General features: G+C 26.4%; 1 protein-coding gene across 1 annotated transcript in view; it reads right to left on the bottom strand.

Moving 5' to 3' along the window:
• Positions 1 to 21,772, bottom strand: part of LOC117180088 (putative glutamate synthase [NADPH]) — a 276,810-nt gene extending 255,038 nt beyond the window's left edge. Inside the window, exon 1 of the mRNA XM_033372403.1 lies at positions 21,398 to 21,772. The gene's annotated coding sequence lies outside the window, so the exon portion shown is untranslated. The remainder of the gene's footprint in view (positions 1 to 21,397) is intronic.
• Between the last annotated feature and the right edge of the window lie 885 nt (positions 21,773 to 22,657).

The following is a 22,657-nucleotide window of genomic DNA, read 5'->3' as shown; positions in this document are numbered from 1 at the left end:
TTTTAAATGTTTGAATCTACTGAAAAATTCTCGGAAAACTTGTAAAATATGCCAACATATTTAAAACTCTTTAAAATCTTTGGAAATAACTTGAAATTTTTTAAAATACCACAAAATATATAAAATCCTTTTGAATAACTTTCATCTTATTCAAATCTATTAAAAATCCTTCGAGATATTTGAAAATATCCTAATATACTTTAACCAATTTGAAATCTTTTAGAATTCCTTGAAAATTTTCCATTGAATTTTTAAAAATACCAAAAAATCTTTTAAATTCTTTGGAATACCTTCCAATTATAAAAATAGATTAAAAATTCATTGGAATCTTTAGAAATTCCTTAAAGAATTTTAAAGTTCTTCGAAATTCGATGGATTTTTAAAGTTACCCTAAAATCTTTCAAATCCTTTGGAATACCTTCAAATTATTAATATATATTAAAAATTAATTAGAATCTTTAAAAATACCCTAAAATTCTTTGAAATCCATTGATACTTTTTAAAGCTCTTAAAAATTCGTTGAAAGATTTTTAAATACCCTAAAATCTGTAAAATCCTTTGGAATCTTTTAAAATTCCTTACAAGTTTAAAGCTGTTTAAAATTACACGAATTAATAAAAAATATGTCAATACCCTAAAATATTTAAAATCCTTTGAAATCTTTGCAAATCCCTTAAACTTTTTTAAAACGCTTGGAAATTCGTTGGAACTTTTTAAATACCCTAAAATCTTTAAAATATTTTAGAATATTTCAAAAGTTCTTCTTACAGGATATTCTCTGACTTTTGCCATTTTTTCTTCAAAATCGCTGATTGTGTACTGACTTTTCCTGGCCAACAGAATCCCCTGAGTTGCCCCTAATTTCAAAGTTTTTCTGAATTGCGGCCACCCTGATACGTAATCGCGATTATATTTTAAAATATTTACGACATTCTTGCTCGTAATTCGCAGCAAGAATCTATACGCTGCTTCAACTATTTATAGCAAAGCAAAACTGGTTGGACTTTTGCTATAGACTTCATACAAGTGTTAAATTTATCTCCGAAGATTAAAAAAATTCTCGTTTTTACAGACAACCTTTATGCAAATTTTCCAGCTAGAGTTGCATTTTCGAGTTTCTCCCTGGGTTTCTCCGATGAATGTGAATTTCAATTTCAAGATAGATCAATAAATTCAAGGTGGTTTTGATAAAAACGTAAATGCAAACTTTTCCAAATTTTAAATCAATTTTTTTCATTATTTTCTTATTGAAATTATTTTACTCCATTATTTGAAATAATTTTGGCTTCTGATTTCGAGAAAATCTAGCTATATAGTGCAACAAATCTCTTCCAAAAGCAGTTTGAAACAAAATATACTACATTTCTAGTTATGTCCTGCTAAACCAAATAGAGTTATTGCTTTGGATAAAAGCCAAATTTCAAATGCCAAATCCTTCATAAAATAAACGCGCAATAAATGCAGCAAATTTACTTTTCAAGTCTGAAATCTATTCTTATTAAAATTCGTTCAAAATTTCTTATGCTTCAACTTTTGGGTAGAAACTTTCAAAGTCAATGTCTTGTATACTTTGTTTACTAAATACATGTTTTTTAAAGATTGATTCAATTTTTTAAATTCTTTTCTAAATTTAAAAGTTTTCCTCTGTTCTCTAAAACTGAATTAGTAAAAAACTTCCAAGTAGTAGTAGTTTTCCACTAATTCAAATAGCGCCGATTCAAATTACTGCTAATTAGTACAAATCTACTAATTCAGTGTGTAAAAATAATCGACTAAATCAATTAATAGCTATATCTTAAATAAATTGGTAAATGTATTGCTAGTCACTAGAATTAAAATTGTACGAAAGATAACGACTAATTACAACCATCTTAACCAGCTACCTGAAGTTCTAAGATTTCAACATTTTTATATTATTTTAACCCTTTGCGGCATAGTGGGAATACCGTATTCCCACCTTTTTTTCAAATCATTTTTTGCGATTTCAGAGTAGTTTTTATTGGATTTTACACAGATTTTTTTTAATTTCATGCTTGCAGGATGATAGAAAATTGAAATTTTTGTGCGAAGGGTTTAAATTTTTAATATAATTTGTTATTACTTATAAACAAAGATGAAAAAAAGCCTTTTTTGTTGAAAAAAAATAATTATTGAAAAAACTGTCCATTATATCCTTATGATAACGGGTACTTGAGGGTTTTTGGTGTCGCTGAATACGAATCTGAACTCAGATTTTGAAAATTCAAAATGGCGAATCCAATATGGCTGCCAAAATTGGGAATATTTACGGATTTTATCTGAAAATTAGTATACAGGGGTTTTTGGGGTCAGTGATCACGAATATGAATTCAGATTTTGGAAATTTAAAATGGTGGATCCAAGATGGCGCCCGAAACTTGGAATATTTTTGTATTTTTTCTAAAAATTGGTATACAGAGGTTTTCGGGGTCGCTGATCACGAATTTGAAATCAGACTTTGAAAATCCAAAATGACGAATACAATATAGCGGTCAAAATAATAAAGTTTTCTGGATTTTTTGAAAAATTAGTGTACAAGGATTTGTGGAGTCACTGATCACGAATCTGAATTTAGATTTTGAAAATTCAGAAAATTGGTACCTACCCATGTTTTAGGTGAGTAGGTGTATATTTTTTCATACCTTAATATTCTAAATATTTGTCATTTTGAATACAGATTCAAGATTAGCGACCCGCTGCCTGTGCCAAATTTTAGAAAACAATTTAGATATATTTTGAATTTTGGCCCGCCATTTTGAATGTCTAAAATCTAAGTTCAGATTCGTGATCAGAGATACCAAAAACCCCTGTACACCAATTTAAAAAAAAAATTCCAAATTTTGGCCGCCATATTGGATCCGCCATTTTAAAATTGTTTAATCTGAGTTCGGATTCGTGATTAGCGACTCCAAAAAACCCCTGTATACGAATTCTAAAAAAAATCCAAAAATATTCCAAATTTAAGTCGCCATATTGGATCCACCATTTTGAATGTTCTAAATCTGAGTTCAGATTCGTGATCAGTGATCCCAAAAACCCCCGTATACTAATTTTCAGAAAAAATATAAAAATATGCCAAATGTTAGCCGCCATATTGGACCCGCCATTTTGAATATTCAAAATCTGAGTTCAGATTCGTAATCAGCGACCCCAAAAACCCCTATGTACCAATTTTCATGAAAACTCATTTCCCTGAAAAATGTATGCCGGAAAAGGTTAAAGTGCATAAGAAAAGACACCTAAATATTCCTTAGAAACAAGCCGAATCTGTGGCAATGCTGCAGTACATTTGTCAATTTCTGCACACTATAATCCTCGAAGATGTTTAATTTTTCGGAAAATACATTTGAATTCAATGAAAAAAAAATTTCAAAATGATACTGAAATCAATATCATTTTGATATACAACAAAAGTGATACGAAATTCAATAGTATTTTGATCGGCCGGAGTGAATGGTCGACTTTTGAGATCATAATGAAAAATAACGAAATCTGATATTAGAAAATATCACCTGCTAAGTGTAGTTGTCACTTGCGTGCGGTTAGATACAATTTTTAGGTAATGTCGTTATGACATCGGCGTTAAAAATTGGCGGCCATTTTGTTTAATCTGACAAATAAACCAACAAATAAGGTCAAATTGATCCCACATCCCTTTAAACTATTAACTTATTTTTCAACAATATACTAAAACTTACCTAGGTCAAAGAAACTAAACAGACACAAAAAATAATATCAGCAAAAAAATCGTTGAACTTGCAATAAATTGCAGTCAAAATCGAGCGAGTCAGGGCGTCATGGTAACAGCAGCGTGCATAAGCCTGTGCTATACGAGAGACACCATTTAATTTCAGCGGTATATTCAAGCTTATACTTGAAGGTTTTTTTCCCACAAAAAACACTTTTTTCAAAACTTATTTTATGTGTTCCAATATTTTCTAAAATTCTATCGAACATTTTTGTAAGAAAAATGTTAATTTTTAAATTGTTTGAAAATGCGAGTTACATAACAACTAATAGCGTCATTCGATTCAACAATTAAACAAAAAAATTTTTCTTCAAAAATTATCTATTAGTTTTTGTCCAACTCATTTCACAATGATTTTATGCCAAAATCTTTTTGTTACTTTTTAGAACAATAAAAAATTTTTTTAAATGAAAAAAACCCTAAAATAATATTTCAAGAAATAAAAAACCCTGGAGATGTTCAAAATTGAAACTTTTTGATTCTCTTTTTTTCTTAGAATTTCATAACTTTCATTATTTTAACGATATCAAGGTGTTATAAACATGTTACACTATGGTTTAATATTATTTATTTATTACAGGATTTCTTGTTAATATTTAATTGAAATTTTTTATTTCTTGTGAATTGGTGTCGCTGTTGACCAATAGACTCTGCAATTATACAAAGAAAACGAAGAAAAGGGAGTCCCACTATAGTGTTTTGAATCTCTAACTGTCTAGTGTTAACGTGAGAATAGTGAAAACTGTCTTTTTCGTGGACAGTTAATATAATATTTAGAAAAGGAAGCGGTTTTCTGTTACATAACTTCTTCGTACATCTGGTTATGTAACTGCGTCCTCATTATGCGCTATATACGCAAAAATGTGTGCTTCCTACTTGAAGCGTTTTGCAAAGTGTTTTGGTGAAAAACGTAATGTGTTTTTGGGCGCTGTTGTCTTCGCATGTTTTAATCAAGAGAATGACAGAGTATCGCGATCGATTATTCAAGAGAAAGCTCCCCTTTTAAACGAGATGCTCAAAACGGTCCGCAAACGTTTAAAGTACGTAAGCTGGAAACATATTTATTTTAACGCGTTACATCAAACCTTCTTCCTCATTTGCATCAAATATTTAGTTCACAGTTGTCTCAGTATTAGAAAAACAATTTTCAAAAAATTTTGCTTGTAAATCTAATCATTTTAAATAAGCAAGCCAACGGTAGCCAATAGATTATTTCTACTTGTGACGTCAGTTCAAAATGTCCGAATGGCTCGGGAATATCATTGCATTATATACATTGCATCGTGTATATTACCTTAGTTAAAGATAACAATAGCTGAAATTCTTCAGATGATTTGACATGAATTTGATCTAAAATTCCTTCACTCATCTATAACTTCTTTAGATTTTGTTTTCTCATCAGGATACTCTACTAATATAAATTTGAATTTATACTTACTGAACTTATTGAACAATATTAATTGAGGAAACATTAAACTTTCTTAATTAAAACTAAAATACCAGGGGTAAGTATTTTAAAAAATTATTAAATTATAGCAATTCATTGTTACTCCTTGAACTAGTAAGTTAGTAATACTCAATCAGATAAATAGAAACCGCTTAATAATTAATTTATTTAGTTCAAAGATTAATTAACAAATGTATTAGCTATTTATAAATGTTTATGTTCACATTCTAATCAATTTTATGAATTTCCTGATTGATATCATACTACGAAATGATAAGCTCAACGTTTTCATGTTTGCTTCTGTGTCTATTATCATTTTCGATGAATATGCACCTTTTAAATCAATCGTCTAGATTTTCCGAAAAAAAAGAAAGATAACTCGATAAAGACGGTATACTTCCAGAATCAAAGAATTCCACGATCTACGACTTTGACGTATTATATCGAGAGATTAGGAGCAAAGATATACCTCTCAGGGCTTTTATACGCGGGGGGTTTCATTTCACCCACTTTCGGCTTCACATACTTTTTATCGTATCAACCAAGTTTCTACGATTCACGTGTTCTCTGCGTGATCACTGATCATATTGCAAGTTCCACACTTTGTGTAGATTCATTACTAATTTCTCATTCACACAAGCATCATTATCACTGATAATAATCCACTTTTTCCCTATCTTGCTCCTCCAATCTTCTAATTTCATGAATAATTATTTAATAACTGAAGGATGAGCAGAGGGTCTACTTAAATACTGGAAAAAATGACCTAACAATTTTAGGATTTTTCCAGATATATTTTTTGAAAATACGAAGCTATTCAAATTATTCGACTTTCATTAAAAAGTTTTATCAATTAAAAAAAAAATTGCTTTTAAATCTTTCAAATTATTTTCTGAAAATTTTGGAAATTACAAAAACTTTTTAAATTGCCTAGAAATGTAAAGAAAATTTTTCAATCTCTTCTTATTTCAAAATCATCAAAAATCTAAATTGAACAAATTCGAAATCTTTACTAAATCTAAATTATTTTTGATTTGTTTATAAATTTTTCAGTATCCTTCAATTTTCTCTTTGAATTAATTTAAAAAAATAAAAAATCACTCGAAATGATTTGTATGAATTTAAAAAAAATTGGCTTATTGTCTTGAAAACTATCGAAATTCTTAAGAAGTCTCTACAATTTTGGTTAAATCTTCAAAAATTTACATCTTGTTATCAAATTGCTTAAATATTCTCAAGATTGCAATTTGTCAAATATTTTTAAAACTTTTAAATCATTTTTGAAAAAATGCAGTATTCGTGAAACTTTCAAAATCTTGCAAATGGTAAAAGCTCGGTTTTTGAAAAATTTTAAAAAGAAGTATATACTTATTTTTATTTGTTTGTAAATTAACGTTTGATTATCTTTTAAGGAATTTTCAAGGAATAATTTCTACCAAGTAACGTTCATTCCCTCCCCCAACCCTTGTATTGTGCCCGGAAAATAAAAAAAAATACAAAATAGCAGCTTTATTTTAAATTCTTACCAAAGACGGTATTTTTTTTGAATTTTTAACCTAAATACGAACTTTCAACTAATAAAGATTTTTTAGTCAAGAAAGAAAAAAGCTTTAACCAAATTGTTGAATTTACATGTAACTTGTGTAACACTTTTTTAAATTTTCAACATAAATTGGTAATAAAAAGTTAATTTTTAACCTAGCAGCTGTATTTTTACCAAAAAATAGTCAATTTCAAACCAAGAAGATTTTTTTTTCTACAAAAAGACGAATTTTCATCTAAAACTGATCAATTTTTAATAAAAAATGGAAAAATTACATTTTCAGATAAAAATATAAGTTAAAAAAAGAACGAATTTTCAACAAAATAGTTAAATTTTCAATAAAAGAGATGAACTTCAAATCAAAAATAATTTTTAAAAAAGTAGTTCAACTTTTTCTCAAGTAGTTGAATTATAAAAATATAAAGATGAATTTTTTAACAAAACAGTCGAACTTTCGACCAAAAAAATTAATTTTCAACGAACATCATGAATCTTCCACTGGAATTCAACCAAAAAATACCAAAAAATACGATTTTCAACAAAATAATTGACTCCTCAACTAGAAACAATTAGTTTTCAATAAAATTGCAATTATTTTAAAATATGCCATTCAAAATTTTCAATTCTTGAAGTTATTCAATGATCTTACTCAAATATCTTCGATTCAAATTGTCCGATCAAGTTTAAATAAAATTTTTTTTCGATTTCCAATGACATAATTTTCAAAGAATCAATCAAAACGTTGTAATCTGTAACGTTTTTTTGAATTAAAATCGTTTAACTGCTACCACGAACTTTTCAATTCAAAGGATTCAAACTTCAACATTTTAATATGAATGAAGTTTATATTTAAATATTTGAATGTGTTCAAATTTGATACTTTGAAAACCATAGAACGCTTGAGGCTATCAATTTGAACATTTTCCATTTTTAAATATGTAATCTGAAAATCCTTGTTCAATTTGAGTTAAAAATCGTTGAATTTTGATCCCTTTAAACTAAACAAAACGTAATCAAATAGGTTTATTAAATCCAAAATCAAGTCTTTTCATTATTTTCGTGAATTGTTTTCCTTATGCAAAATCCATATTGTTATTTGTTTTAACATTTTTTGAGGCACGTAAGGTGTAAAACAAAATTTAGTCGATAAATCGATAAAGATGTCTTAAATTTTCTGTATCAGTAGAAAAAAGTTTCCTCTGAGCTAAAATGTTTTTATCATTGGAAAATATTTTACAAAATATTTTTATAAGAAATAAATTACTTCACTGGAAAATATTAATCTTCTTAGACGCTATAATGCAATTTTCATATTCCCTTAAAGTGGAGAAGTCTCACAAAAACCTGTTTCATTGAAGGGCATTTAGATGCAGTGAATCAAGGCTATTGATTTTAAGCTCAGAATGCAGTGTGCATAGAAAAGTGAGTTTGCACTCGGCTTGCGAGAAAAGCTCATATTCAATGGAAAAAAAACAAAGGACAAATAAAAGAGACTACATTCACATTTTTTGGTTTGTAGCATGCTATATTTAATCGAAAAATGATCAGCAAAGTCAAATTAAAATCTTCTATAACAAAACAAATAAATAAATAAAAAATAAATGAGAAACTTAAAGCGTTTTTTCGAAAAAGAAATCCCAGGACTTTTAAAGGTTAAGAAAATTTTCCACGTACCTTTTCTACAGTGAAAAAATACTTTTCACGAAACACAGTAGAAATTGTAGATCTATAGAGCAAATAAAAAAACTCGATTTTCAACAAAATAGTTTAATTTTTAACCAAATACTGGAATTTCCTAACTACGAAGATGAATTTTTTGCCCAAAAGTCAAATTGTCAATTATTATTACTGTATTTATTACTGTATTAAAAAATGAGAATTCAAACAAATCTTTCTATTACAATGTGTATTTGTTATTTAAAGAATTTTTTACGTGATAAACAAACCATTTTCGAAAAAAATGTTACTTTATAGTTCTATACTGCCACCTTTAACTTTACATTGTGTGAAAGAATCTTCTCTGATCAGTTGCTATCAACCTTGATGATAATACAGATTTCTGGTAACTTACCAAAAATTTTTTTGCATACTTCATTTTGCCAGTTTATAACATATATTATGTAAAATTCGCTTAGTATTAAAATAAATAATATTTTAAATGATTTTTCATAATGAATGTTCAATAATTAATCAATTTTTTGTTTGAAATCTTTAAAAATCTATATTTTCTTTAAAATTTAAAAATTATTTACAAGTTTTACATTTCCTTTATCTTTACATGACGCCTAAATATATCTGAAACTTACTCGATTTTTTTCTACAATTTTGCAAAATTTTCAAATTTTGCTTTAAATTATTTTATATTCTTTTTCGAAATATTGTAGGAAATCATTTTTAATATTTTCCATTTTGCGTTAAAATTTTTCATAGATTTCATTTTTTTAAATAAAAAATCATATGAAATTTTCCCATGAATCTTAAGAAAACTTTTTTATTGACTTGAAATCTTTAGAAATTCGTAAAACGCTAATGAAAAAAGTTTATGTTTTTGAAATAAAAATATTGATTTTCAACAAAAAAGTTCATTTTCAACCAAATAGATGAATCTTCAACACCAAAAATATGAATTCTCAACGAAAAACATAATAGTCAATATTTTAACAAAAAAACATGTCCATTTAAATCAAAAAGAGCGGATCTCATCTAAAATAGACCAATTATTAACCAAATATTTGAATCTCCAATCCAAAAATATGAATTTTTAACAAAAAACAAATCATTTTTAACCAAGTACTCAAAATTTTATACGAAATGGATGAATTCTTAACCAAGACAATTAATTTTCTATTAAAAAGACGAATTTTGATCAAAGTACATGATTTTTTAACTAAAATAGATCTATTTTCAACCAAAAATGAAAAATTTAATTTTTAAACAAAAACAAAAACGATTTTTCTTTAAAATAGTCAAATTTGTAATATAGAAGAAAATTAATTTTTAACAAATCACCTATGAATTCAAATAGAAATAAAAACAATTTTCTATAAATTGACTGAAAACCTATAGGGAATTTAGGGCTAATTTAATTCCCCATGACTAGATTTAATGCTCTTCATTTAAACAAAAAAACTGGTGGTCAGGCTAGCTTAACGTTAAGCTATCAGAACCACACATAGTAAAAAATTAATTTTTTTAAATTTCTTTGCTCTATAATTTAGGGCTCACTTAATGCCCTATTGTCAAATTTAATGCTCCCCAATTTTTCGAAAAAACCTGTGGTCATGCTATCTTAACGTTAAGATAGCAGGACCACACATTAAAAAAATGACTTGGACAATATTTCTTTGCACTATAATTTAGGGCTCATTTAGGACTCATTTAATGCTCCATTGTCAAATTTGATGCTCCGCATTTTTTTTAAACCTGTCGTTCTACTATCTTAACATTAAGCTAGCATGATTACACATAGAAAGAAATGACTTGGACAATATTTCTTTGTACTACAATTTAAGGCTCACTTCATGCCCTATTGCCAAATTTAATGCTACGCATTTTTTTTAACCTGTGGTTCAGCAATCTTGAAGTTAAGCTAGCAGGACCACACATTAAAAAAATGACTTGGACAATATTTCTTTGCACTATAATTTAGGGCTCATTTAGGACTCATTTAATGCTCCATTGTCAAATTTGATGCTCCGCATTTTTTTTTTAAACCTGTCGTTCTACTATCTTAACGTTAAGCTAGCATGATTACACATAGAAAGAAATGACTTGGACAATATTTCTTTGTACTACAATTTAAGGCTCACTTCATGCCTATTGCCAAATTTGATGCTACGCATTTTTTTTAACCTGTGGTTTTGCAATCTTAACGTTAAGCTAGCAGGACCACACATTAAAAAAATGACTTGGACAATATTTCTTTGCACTATAATTTAAGGCTCATTTAGGGCTCATTTAATGCTCCATTGCCAAATTTGATGCTCCGCATTTTTTTTAAACCTGTCGTTCTACTATCTTAACATTAAGCTAGCATGATTACACATAGAAAGAAATGACTTGGACAATAATTCTTTGTACTACAATTTAAGGCTCACTTAATGCCCTATTGCCAAATTTGATGCCACGAATTTTTTACAAACGGCCTGTGGTTCTGCTATCTTAACGTTTAACTGGCAGGGCCACACAGAGAAAAGAACGACTTAGACATTATTTCTTTCCACAATAATTTAGAGCTCATTTAGGACTAATTTGGACTTAACGTTCAGTTGACCGAACATTACTATAAAACGTACTAAAAATAATTTCACGGAAAATTCACCTTATAGAATAATTTAGGGCTCTGGGAATATGATAATGAAACATTTAAAAAAATGTTTAAACCATTTTTTATCTATTTTTTGCAAAAAATACTAGAGTCCAAAATTTGGGAGTACGGGCCCACATTAGTCATAAAGGAGCCCTAAATTATGCGAGTATTAAAAACGGGTATTATGGTTTTCTTCACGTATTTTTTATAACGTTAAGGTGGCACCACACCATATATAAGTAAAAAAAAAGCTAAGGAAATATCGCACGACCTGCTGTCGATGATATTTCAGGAGCCTTAAATGAGCCTGAAATTATGCAAACGAAACGAAAATAAAATAATTTTTTGTGGTAAATTTGTTTTAACAATAATTGTTTAAACCATTTGTTGTTAAATTAAAATATTATATTCATATAGCCCTCCATTGAGCCTTAATGCAGGGTAGAAGAAGACATTTGTTTAATTAATTTTTACTAGAATTGTTTAAACAAAAAGTGTTTAAGCAATTTTTGTTCATTTTTCATTATTATATTCTCAGAGCCCTAAATGAGCCCTAAATTACAGTGCAAAAAAATTTGGTCTAAGTCATTTTTTTCTATGTGTGGTCCTGCTAGCTTAACGTTAAGCTAGCATGGTCACAGGTTTTTTCGAAAAATTACAGAGAATTAATTTTGTCAATAGGGCATTAAGTGAGCCCTGAATGAGCCCTAAATTATAGAGCAAAGAAATTTTGAAAAATTAATTTCTTACTATGTGTGGTTCTGCTAGCTTAACGTTAAGCTAGTACGGCCACCGGTTTTTTTGTTTAAATGGAGAGCATTAAATTTAGTCACGGGGCATTGAATTAGCCCTAAATGAGCCCTAAATTCCCTATAGGTTTTCAGTCCATTTTTGCAATGTGGTCCTGCCAGCTTAACGGACCTCTTAAACTAACACGAATTATTCCTAAAGTATTTAAAAATAAAATGTGTGTGGTAGTGGTGCCATAAGAAAAAAGTGAAATTTTTCATGCAGAGGAACTTGCATAGTGGTGGCGTAGTGGGGATATTGAAAATAAATTTTGATTTTTTTTCAATTTTCTTTAAAAATGCATTTTTCAAAAAAGAGAATCATTCAGATTTCTTCCAGGGACCTTAGGAAAACTTTTTTTTTTCTAAAGTCTCTAAATAACTTTTTAAATAATGGTACTTCCTATTTTTTAAAGTTCTGTATATTCAGAAAAATCGCTTTAAATTCTTCTGGATTCTTTTTTGACAATTTCAGAAATGTTTTTAAACGTTTTGAAATATTCTTTAAAAATTAATTTTTCAAAATATAAAATCTTTAAATAATTTGCCATAAACCTTCAGCAAAATTTTTTTATTCTCTTGAAACCTTTCAAGATTCTCATTTTCCAAAAATTGAAATGTGTGATTCCCGGCTTGAATTTGTATTTCAGGTATTCCAAATTAGTAAAAACTTTGCATAATATTCTTTCTGAAATTCATATTAATATAGAGCAGATATTAAAATATATAGCTAAGCATTTTAATAAAAAAAAAAATAATTAGGGAAATAGCTTCAAGATTAAACAAATATAAATGGAAAGTTGAAATACCACAGAAAAGCACTTCCCAATATCACTTGTAGTTCGACTGAAGAATGAGACCACGTGAGCATTCTTTAAATCGAAGACGAGGTCAAAGGTTACAAATCTGAATATAATTACGGAAGTCGCTGAGAAGTGGTGATATTCAAATGAGTATAATTATTATTATCTTTTGCCTTACATTGTGGTTATCAACTGACAGTAAATTAAGTTTATTGCTTTCGCTGCACGTCAAAATGCAAAAGATTTCTCATTTAACTGAAGTCTTTATTATCCCACTAAAATTACACATCCTACAAGAAAAATAAAATACTAATCATAAAATGAAATCATAATTCCTTTAATTAGAAACGCTTTTTAAATTGCAAGGATTTTTTATTTGTATTATTTGGTTGCTTGCAAACTCCTCACCTTTTTATTATTCTTTTCCGATTGCTGATTTGTCAAGCATCATTTTGATAAATTGTTTTTATAATGTCTTACATTTTTTAATTTAGATTTAAAAATCTAAAAACTTGGCATTAAAAGAAGTGAAAGGAGAAAAACATTCCAGATAGATTGTTACAATATTCCAACATCTGTTTTCATGAAAAGAAATGTTTAAACTATCTTTTGTGGAACCTAAAAAACATTTTTCACGAAGACTTATTCTTACTAGAAATTAAGACGCTTTGAAACTGAAAATAGTCAAGGACAAATGTACCGGCGTCGAGATCGAACGTGAATATCCGCGTTTATTCAGTTTATTTTAAGTTTTGTGTCGCGAAGATAGTTACGTTGCATTCTACTTTAGAAGCCAAATTTTAGCCAAATTTTAGCCAAATTTTAGTGGGAGCAATAAACGATATTTTTATTTTAGCCTTAAAAAACTTATGTGACAATATTTGTTTAAAACCTAAAAATTACACTTTCGAAGATTATGAAACAAAATTATATTAACTATGAAATCAAAACGCGAGTGTAATCTTTCCAAGCAGTTAATACTTAAAATTGTGCTCTAGTGCTGACATTAACTGTCGCGAATGCACTTAAAATAAATCACGAATCAAACCGTTCGTATAAACTGATTTTGAAATATTAATTCTCATGAATAGATTACAATATACTCTCATGTCTTCATAAATATTACAAAAATCTCGAAAAATCTACATTTAGTGCATTTTGATTTGGCAACAAAGGTTATTTATTTATAATATATCTCAGCGACCCGAAATAAACTTTCATTCCACTTCGTTACTGCCAGTTAAACAAACAATTTTTGATCCAATCATTAATTTTTAGTTTCCAGAATATTATGTTGCTAGTTATTGCTAGTAGAATTAGACAGGGTATCCGAGAACTTTATTTTCAAAATTCCATGATTTTTCCTTAACTAATTTTTTATTTTCCTTGATCATTAATAATCAAATGCCAGAATTTTAATCTTGCAATACTTTTAACATGGAATCTTTTATAAACTGAATAAAATATTATTTCAAATACAAATTTAAAATTTATTAATTTATTTTAAACAAAAAAATATGGTTTTTTAAACAAAATACTTGAATTTTCAATCGAATAATTAAATTTTTAACATAATAGTTGAATTTTTAACCTAAAAAGATAAATATCCAACAAAAAAAGTGTCATAATTTATATTTCAATTTAAAAAAAAAAAATTCACAAAAAAAAGAATTTTAAAAACAAAAAAGCGAATTTTTAACAAATAAAGATTTTTCAGGCAAACTGTCTCAACAAAATTTGAATTTTCAAACCAAAAATATGAATAATAATTTTTCCCCTAAACAGTTAAATTTTCAACCAACGACATAAACCTTCGATCAAAAAAAGACATTGTTAACAATGTGGTTTAGCTTTCACCCAAATAGTTGAATTATTAATTAAAAAGATTAATTGTCAACAAAACAGTTGAACTTTCGACCAGAGATGAATTTTCAACTAAAAATATAAATTTTACAAGAAAAAAATGATTTCTTAACAAAGTGATTCAACCAAATCTTTTAAACAAAATAGTTGAATACTCAAGCAAAGAATAATAATTTTTAACCAAAAAGTTACATTTTCATAACAAAAAAGAAAATTTCTACTAAAACAGATGAATTTTCAAATCAAAAAGATAAATTTTCAAAAAAATAGTTGAATTATCTGTTGAAAAAATGTCAGTTGGGGTTTCACGATCAAAATATGAATTTTTAAATAAGAAATAAGTTTCTACGAAAAAATTGAATTTCTAATCCAAAACGACGAATTTTTATTTAAAAAGTATGATGTATTTAACAAAATTGTTGAATTCGCTACTAAATAGTTGCACTTTTATCCAAAAAATATGAAATTTATCTTAAAACAGATAAATTTTGATAAAAAATTTTTTTTTCAAATAGTTGAATTTTCACCCAAAAAAATTCCAGTTGCATTGTCAAGATCAAAATATGAATTTTCAACTAAAAATAAGTGCCTACGAAAAAATTGAATTTTCAATCCAAAAAGATGCATTTTTTAACCAAAAAGGATGCATTTTTAACAAAATAGTTTAATTCTTTACTAAATATTTGAATTTATATCCAAGAAAGATAAAATTTCTGCTAAAACATGTAAATTTTTTTTAATTGAACTTTTCTCCAGAAAAGATTTCAGTTCGTTTTTAACACAAAACAGTAGAATTTTTAACCAAAAAGTATGAATTTTTAACAAAATATTTTAATTTTCAACCAAACAGTTGCATTTTTATCCAAGAAAGATGCAATTTCTCTTAAACAGATGATTTTTTAATTTTAAAAATATTTATTAATTTAATTTTTATCCAGAAAAGATTTTAATTCTCTTTTCAATACAAAAATATTAAATTTAAACCAAAAGTCAATTTTTACGAAATAGGTAAATTTTCAAATAAACATTAGAATTATCTACCAAAAAGTATGACTTTTCAACCAAATTATTGGATTTTCAACTGAATGGTTGCATTTTAACCAAGAAATATGTAATTCCTGATAAAGCAGAAGTTAAAAAGACAAACTTTCAAAAAGGATTAAATTTTCAACCAAACAGTTGCATTTGTGTCCAAGAAAAATAAAAATTCTACTAAAACAGGTGAATTTTCAAATTTAAAAGATAAATTTAAAAAAAAATGAATTGAATTTTCATTCAGAAATATTTCAATTGACTTTTCAACACAAAAATATGAATTTTAAGAAAAAAGTAAATATTCTAGAAAATAGTTGAATTTTCAACAAAACAGTTGCACTTTGATTCAAGAAAGATACACCATTCTATTTAAAAAATTAACTTTTAAATCAGAAAGAAAATTTTTCAGAAAAAATAGTTTTTATCCAAAAAATATTTCAGTTGACTTATCCGCAATAAAACATGAATTTTAAACAAAAGGTGTATTTTTAAGAAAATTGTTAAATGTTTACCAAATAATGAAATTCATATCTAAAAAGATAATCTTCAGGAACAAGTTTTTGCGAATTTTTTAAAAATTACGTACATAAGTAAAGGAACCAATTTCAGTATTACCCTTAACATATCAATAGAAAAGTTTTCGAGGGTGTCATATTACAATGAAAATGTTTATTCAACATTTTTTGATGTCTAGAAATTTGATTTATTGCATAGATAAATTTAAGACTTAAGATTTACTGTAAATACCATAAAAGATGTGCACTAAATAACATGAAAAAATGTAGAGGCATGTATAAACTCTTGATGTTGAATAATATTTACTGTAATATGACACCCTCGAAATTTTATCTATTGTTATATTACGGGTAATCTTGAAATTGCATATGCAAATTAATTTTTATCATCAATGGAATGCAAGGAATTTCCTGTCCAAAATTTTTTATATATAAAGTACAAACATATCAAGGTTTATCTCAAATTTTTTTGTGAAATATTATCTACAATCAGTGGAATGTGAGAAATTTAGTTATGTCTTTTTGTGCTGGAAACCCACTTTTCCATCCACTGGAACAAGTAAAGGGTGATCCAAAAACAATTCAGGAACAGTGGTAATCCGTGCCATTACATAAAGAGAATACTGGGTATTGGGTACCCAAGGGTATTCAAACGTGTGCTGTGTCGACGGTATTGGATAGTATTTTACAATAAAATCAGTTAATGATGTTTAATCTATCTAGTTTAAGGAGAAAAAGGTTTCATAACAGTTTTTGAAATTTAAAGTAGTTAAAAAAATCCTTTTTGGAATTTTACTTGAACACTTCCGAGATACGGCGCTTCAAAAATAAAATTAGTCTTGTAGTGTTCATTCCAAAGAAGGTATTTATTCTAAAAAATAAAAGCCTCCATTCATTGAAAAATGAAACACCGTACTTTGCCTGATTAAACGATTATATTAATCATAAACTACATATAAAAATTATAATATGTTCCATTTTCTTGAATTTGGTACGCTTTGTTAAAGTGCTAATAAGTCGCTAGGTTTTTTACACCCAGTATGCCCTATAAGGGTTAAACAAACCAATTTTTAATGGGATTGAGACCCTAAATATATTTTTTTAATTCTGTCAAAAATGGATGTATTTTAAAATAAAATGTCCAATTAAAACGGGTGTTAATAAATAAGCCATTTTTTTACAAAAAAAAGGCTAAACTCCTAAATATCTTTTTTTATTCTGCCAAAATGCAAAGGACATTTTAAAAAAAAGAAGCAATTTGCAAGGAGGCGAGTTTAGCAAAACTAAATTACGTTTTTATAGGCCACCTCTTTAAGCATACAACAATCACACGAGTTAATTATAAATAATGTTTTTTTCAGTCAGAAATTATGGAAATTAATATTTTTTAAATTTATTGCTAAAAATCTATGATTTTCATGAAAAAATGAAACACATTTTTTATCATTTTCATAGGTATTTATAATTCATAAAAAGACGTTTGATTTAAATAAGTATAAATTCAGTACTATTTACTTTTACAACGAAAAAAAATCGAAATTTAATTTAAAATTAATTTCTGGTATTTAAAAATCATTTGTAGAATATTTCAATAATTGTTCCATTTTGAAAGCTTAATTTCTACATTGATTCCAATCTAAATTAGTCACTTTGTAATGTTTTAGATTTAAAGTCGTTCTTTTAAATTATACGATTTCTGACGATTTCAATATAAATTTAGATGGTATAATCATAGGCATATAATTTTTTTTAAGTTAGTCCAGAAAAGCTAAAAGAGTGCAAAAAAACATAAACAGCATCCTTTAAAAATTAACACTTTTCTCTTTTTTTAAATAATTTTGTATCTATTTTGTATCTATTTTTAAACTTTAATGAGTTTTTAATGATATTTTTGTAATACAATAATTTTTTTATGTTGATATAATCAAAGTGAGTTCAATTCCATACATAATGAGTTTCTTTTGTTATATAAGAATTGTTTAAAATTTGTATGATTTTAGCCAAATTGTTGAATTTTCAACTTAGAAAATAAATTTTCAATAAAATGTTAGAATTAAAACAAAAGGTTAAGCTTCATCCAAAAACAGTTGCATTTTTAAAGGAATTGAATTTTTTATAAAAGACAATTTAATTATTATATGTTTTTTTCTCAAATGTTTTTTTTTCTACGAGAAAAATCAATTATCAACCAAACAGCTGAATTTTCAAACAAAAAATATTAGGGTTCAATCAAAAACAGAGTTGAGTTTTTAACACGAGAAGCTGAATTTTTAACTTCATTTTAATTCTCAACTGAAAACATAAATTTTCAGAAAAAAAATAATTTTTTAATATTTAAATTTTCACACAGAAATAAATTTTCAACTAAAATTATGAATCTGCAAACAAAAAAATGAATTTTTAATAATGTGGGTCAACCTTAACCAAAAAAAAAAAACAATTTTTAAACTAGAAGACATATTTTTTTAACAAAAAATGGAACTTTTAACACGCAAACATTAACACTCTACCAACAAGATGAATTTTCAACGAAAGAATTTAATTTTCAACCAGAGATGAATTTTAAACAAATAAAGATTTTTCAGACAAAAAGAAAAAAAATCATCTAAAATGTTGCACTTTTATGTCAAAAAACGAATTTTTTGTAAAGTTAAAAAATTTAATTTGAATGAAAAAAAAAAGAATTTTCAAGGAAATAGTTCAATTTTCAATCAAAATGATGAAACTTCCAAGAAAAAATTAAATAAATTAATCAATTTAGGCCAAAAATAGAATAGTTGCATTTTGAATAAAAATCAATCAAATTTCTACCAAAATAGATGAATTTCCAAAGTAAAAATACGATTTTTTTTACAAAATAGTCGAATTTTCACCCAGAAAAATAAGTTAAACTTTCAGTTACAGAATTATTTTTTCAATCATAAGAAAACGAATTTTCAACAGAATAGTTCAATCTTCAAGCAAAGAAATTAATTTGAAGATTATTTTTCTACAAAAAAAAGAATAGCTCAATTTAATATTTAAAAAAATTAATTGAAAAAACAAATGAATTTTAAAAAAAGTTAAATCTGCAAACACAGAAATTAATTTTCAAGCAAAAAGATAAATTTTTGATGAAGGAAATTAATGTTGTATCCAAAAAGATAAAATTCTAACAAAATACATTAATTATAAACAATTTAGTTAAAAGTTTTAATGAAAGAAATTTATTTTTAACGAAATAGTTGAAATTTTGGACTGAAAGATGAGTTTTTAATCAAGAAAATTTTCTACTAAAAAGACGAATTTTGAACAAAATTTAAGGATTTTCAACTGAAGATCAATTTTCATTTTAAAAAATGGAAGTTTTATTTTCAGTACAAAAAAAAACATACTCAAAAAAATATGCACTTTTAACAGAATAGTTGGATCTTCAACGAAATTAATTAATTTCAAAAAGATTATTCGTCTACAAAAAAAAAACTAAATTTTCAAACCAAAATTTTAATTTTCTACCAAAATAATAAAATTTGTAACCCAAAACTAAGGTTTTTAAACAAAAATATTACATTTTTACAAAAAAAAAGAATTTTCAACAAGAAATACAAAAATTTAATTTTCAATTTAAAAACTTAATTTTCAAACAAAAAGATCAATTTTTGACTAAAAAAATAAATTTCATATCCAAAAAGATCAAATTTAAAGAAAATACATTGACTATAAACAATTTAGTTAAAAGTTTTAACCACAGAAATTTATTTTTAACGAAATAGTAGAAATTTTGAACCAAAAAGGCGAATTTTTGACAAAAAATAAGAATTTTCAACTGAAAAAAAAATCAATTTTCAACCAAGAATGGAATAGTCATATTTTCGGCAAAAAAAATTTTTTAACGCAAAAAAAAACTTAACAGAATAGTCGAATCTTCAACGAAATTAATTAATTTTAAAAAGATTTGTCCATTACAAAAAAAAAAAGAAATTTTAAAACAACATTTTTTATTTTCTACGAAAATAATAAAATTTGTAACTCAAAAAGAAATTTTTTTATAGAATTTTTTGGTTGAAAAATTAATTTTGAAACCGAAAGAAAACGAATTTTCAACAGAATTGTTCAATCTTCAAGCAAAGAAATTAATTTCAAAGAGATTAGTTTTCTACCAAAAACATTTTTAACAAAAAAAAAAACAATTTTCAACAAGAAATAAAAAACTTAAATTTTCAGTTTAAAAACTTAATTTTCGAGCAAAAAGATACATTTTTTACCAAGAAAATTAATTTTATATCCAAAAAGATAAAATTTTAACAAAATAATTTTAAACAATTTAGTTAAAAGTTTTAATCAGAGAAATTTATTTGCAACGAAATAGTTGAAATTTTGGACAAAAAAAATGATTTTCAACAAAGAAAATTATTTTTCTATAAAAAAAGACGACTTTTGAAAAAAATACAAGAATTTTCAATGGAGAAAGATCAATTTTTAACCAGAATGGAATAATTTAATAAATAATAAATATTTATAAAATATTTATAAACATAAACATTTTATAAATAAATATTTTCGGTTACAAAAATTTTTTTAACGCAAAAAAAACAGTTTCAACAGAATAGTTGAATCTTCAACCAAATAAGTTAATTTCCAGAAGATTATTTTTCTACCAAAAACGATTAATGTTTACACAAAAAATAAACATTTTCAATTGAATAGTTAGATTTTCTACGAAAATATAAAAATTTGTAACCCAAACGAAAAATGTTCAACAGTCAAATTTTTCAGCCAAAAAAACGATTTTTTTACAAAATAGTCGAATCTTCACCAAGAAAATATGAATTTTCAATTAAAAACGATCAATTTTCAACTTTTAAATAAAACTGCTGAATTTGGTACCAAATGATAAAATTCTTAACTAAAAGTATAATCTTCACGAGTAAGCTGCAGAAATAAATAAATAAAAATACAAGGCAAATAAATTACTAACAACGAATTATACCAGGATAAGCTCAATATCAGCGGAATTGAACTTACTTTAGATATTTTGACAGCACAAAATTTATCAGATTGGAAAAAATGTTCATGAGATTCTTAAAGTTGAAAAAAAATCGGGAATGAATGACAAGTTTTGAAATGTTTTTCCAAGTAAAGAAAGTTTAAAGACTTTTCCAGGTTTTTAGGTTACTTTAAAAACCTAACCCCAAAAGTTAAATTAAAAGTTCGTTATAAATTCGAAATTTTCTTTAAAAAGTTAGAAATTAATCGATATTCTTCAGAATTTGAAAACTATCTGTGCAATCGAAGAATGCCTCAGAATTAGAAGCCACAAAAGCCGGTAAAAGTAGAACGTAAACTCACCTCCGGTAAAATACAAAGCCTCCTACGATATTTAGCGATGTTTCTTCCGCGTTCGTAACTTTTTTCTCCCTTGTTCTGAAACGGTTTCACCGATTTCAGTACTAGCCGCGCTCTCTCACTGCAACTAAATGCAGTCCAGGATCAATTAAATTAATCCTTCGGCAAATTCCTCAATTTCTAGCAGAGTTCAATGGATTAATACGCGGGACACAACCTTAATTTTCACTCGACAAGGGCTTGGAAATCGCCCGAGCGGTCAGATTTAACAAGAGAGAAAGGAATCGATCCTGTTTTTCTTAACCTTTGAGAGTTTTATCGATTTTCGGAGTCAAAAAGGAGTTTAAAAGGTAGCTGGAAAATGCAACACAATGCACCAATGCCACTGAAAATCCGAAATGCACTGTTAAATTCCGATTCCAATTTCCGTTCATCCACTTACCACCACTTACCATGGCACCACATCCGTCGTTCCGCTGTTCAGAATGTTTCAGAAGTTTAACCCTGCCGGCCGGCTTTTTTATTTTTATTCAATGTTTAATTTTGCTTGATTTTTTTTCAATATTTGATGGGGAATAATAAAGGCTTGTGAATTTTGAATAAAATTCTTTTCAAGCATCTTCATTAATTAATGAAGTAAAAAGTAACAAGTAACAAGTTTTGACAGGTTTAGTTTGGTTATTTTGGGTATGTCATTCATCCGTGTTTGAAACTAACCGGTTGTTCTTTCTTACAAAAATACGTCGAAAATTCATCTGTTTGTTTGGAAAATAAATTTTCGGTTGAGAATTATATTTTTGGGTTGAAAATTCAACTGTTTTGTAGGAAATTCATTACTTTTACTGAAAATTTTAACAAGTTAATAGAAAATTCAACTGTTTGTTCGAAAATTATATTTTTTCATTACAAATTCACAAAATTCAATTATTTGGTAAAAAATTGAACTGTTTTGTAAAAAATCGCTTTTTTAAAGGGAAACTTATCGTTTTTCAATAAAAATTTATTTATTCGACTTTTGGTCTAAACCAATACTTTTATAACATTTATTATTTTGGCTTAAAGATTCAATAATTTGGGCGAAAATTTAATTTTTTTGTTGAACATTGATATTTTCGGGTTAAAAATTCGATTTTTTTGTGGAAAAATCATCTTTTCTGTAAAAAATTCGCTTTTCTACATTGAAAATGATTCATTTTCAATGAAAATTTATTTATTTCTTTTTTGGTTAAGAATTCGACTCTTTAGTTCAAAATTCTTCTTTTT

This window comes from Belonocnema kinseyi, chromosome 9, assembly GCF_010883055.1.
Source record: "Belonocnema kinseyi isolate 2016_QV_RU_SX_M_011 chromosome 9, B_treatae_v1, whole genome shotgun sequence".
Taxonomy (NCBI): Eukaryota; Metazoa; Arthropoda; class Insecta; order Hymenoptera; family Cynipidae; genus Belonocnema; species Belonocnema kinseyi.
The sequence above is the reverse complement of the archived record's forward strand: the minus strand, read 5'-3'. Positions and strand labels throughout refer to the sequence as shown.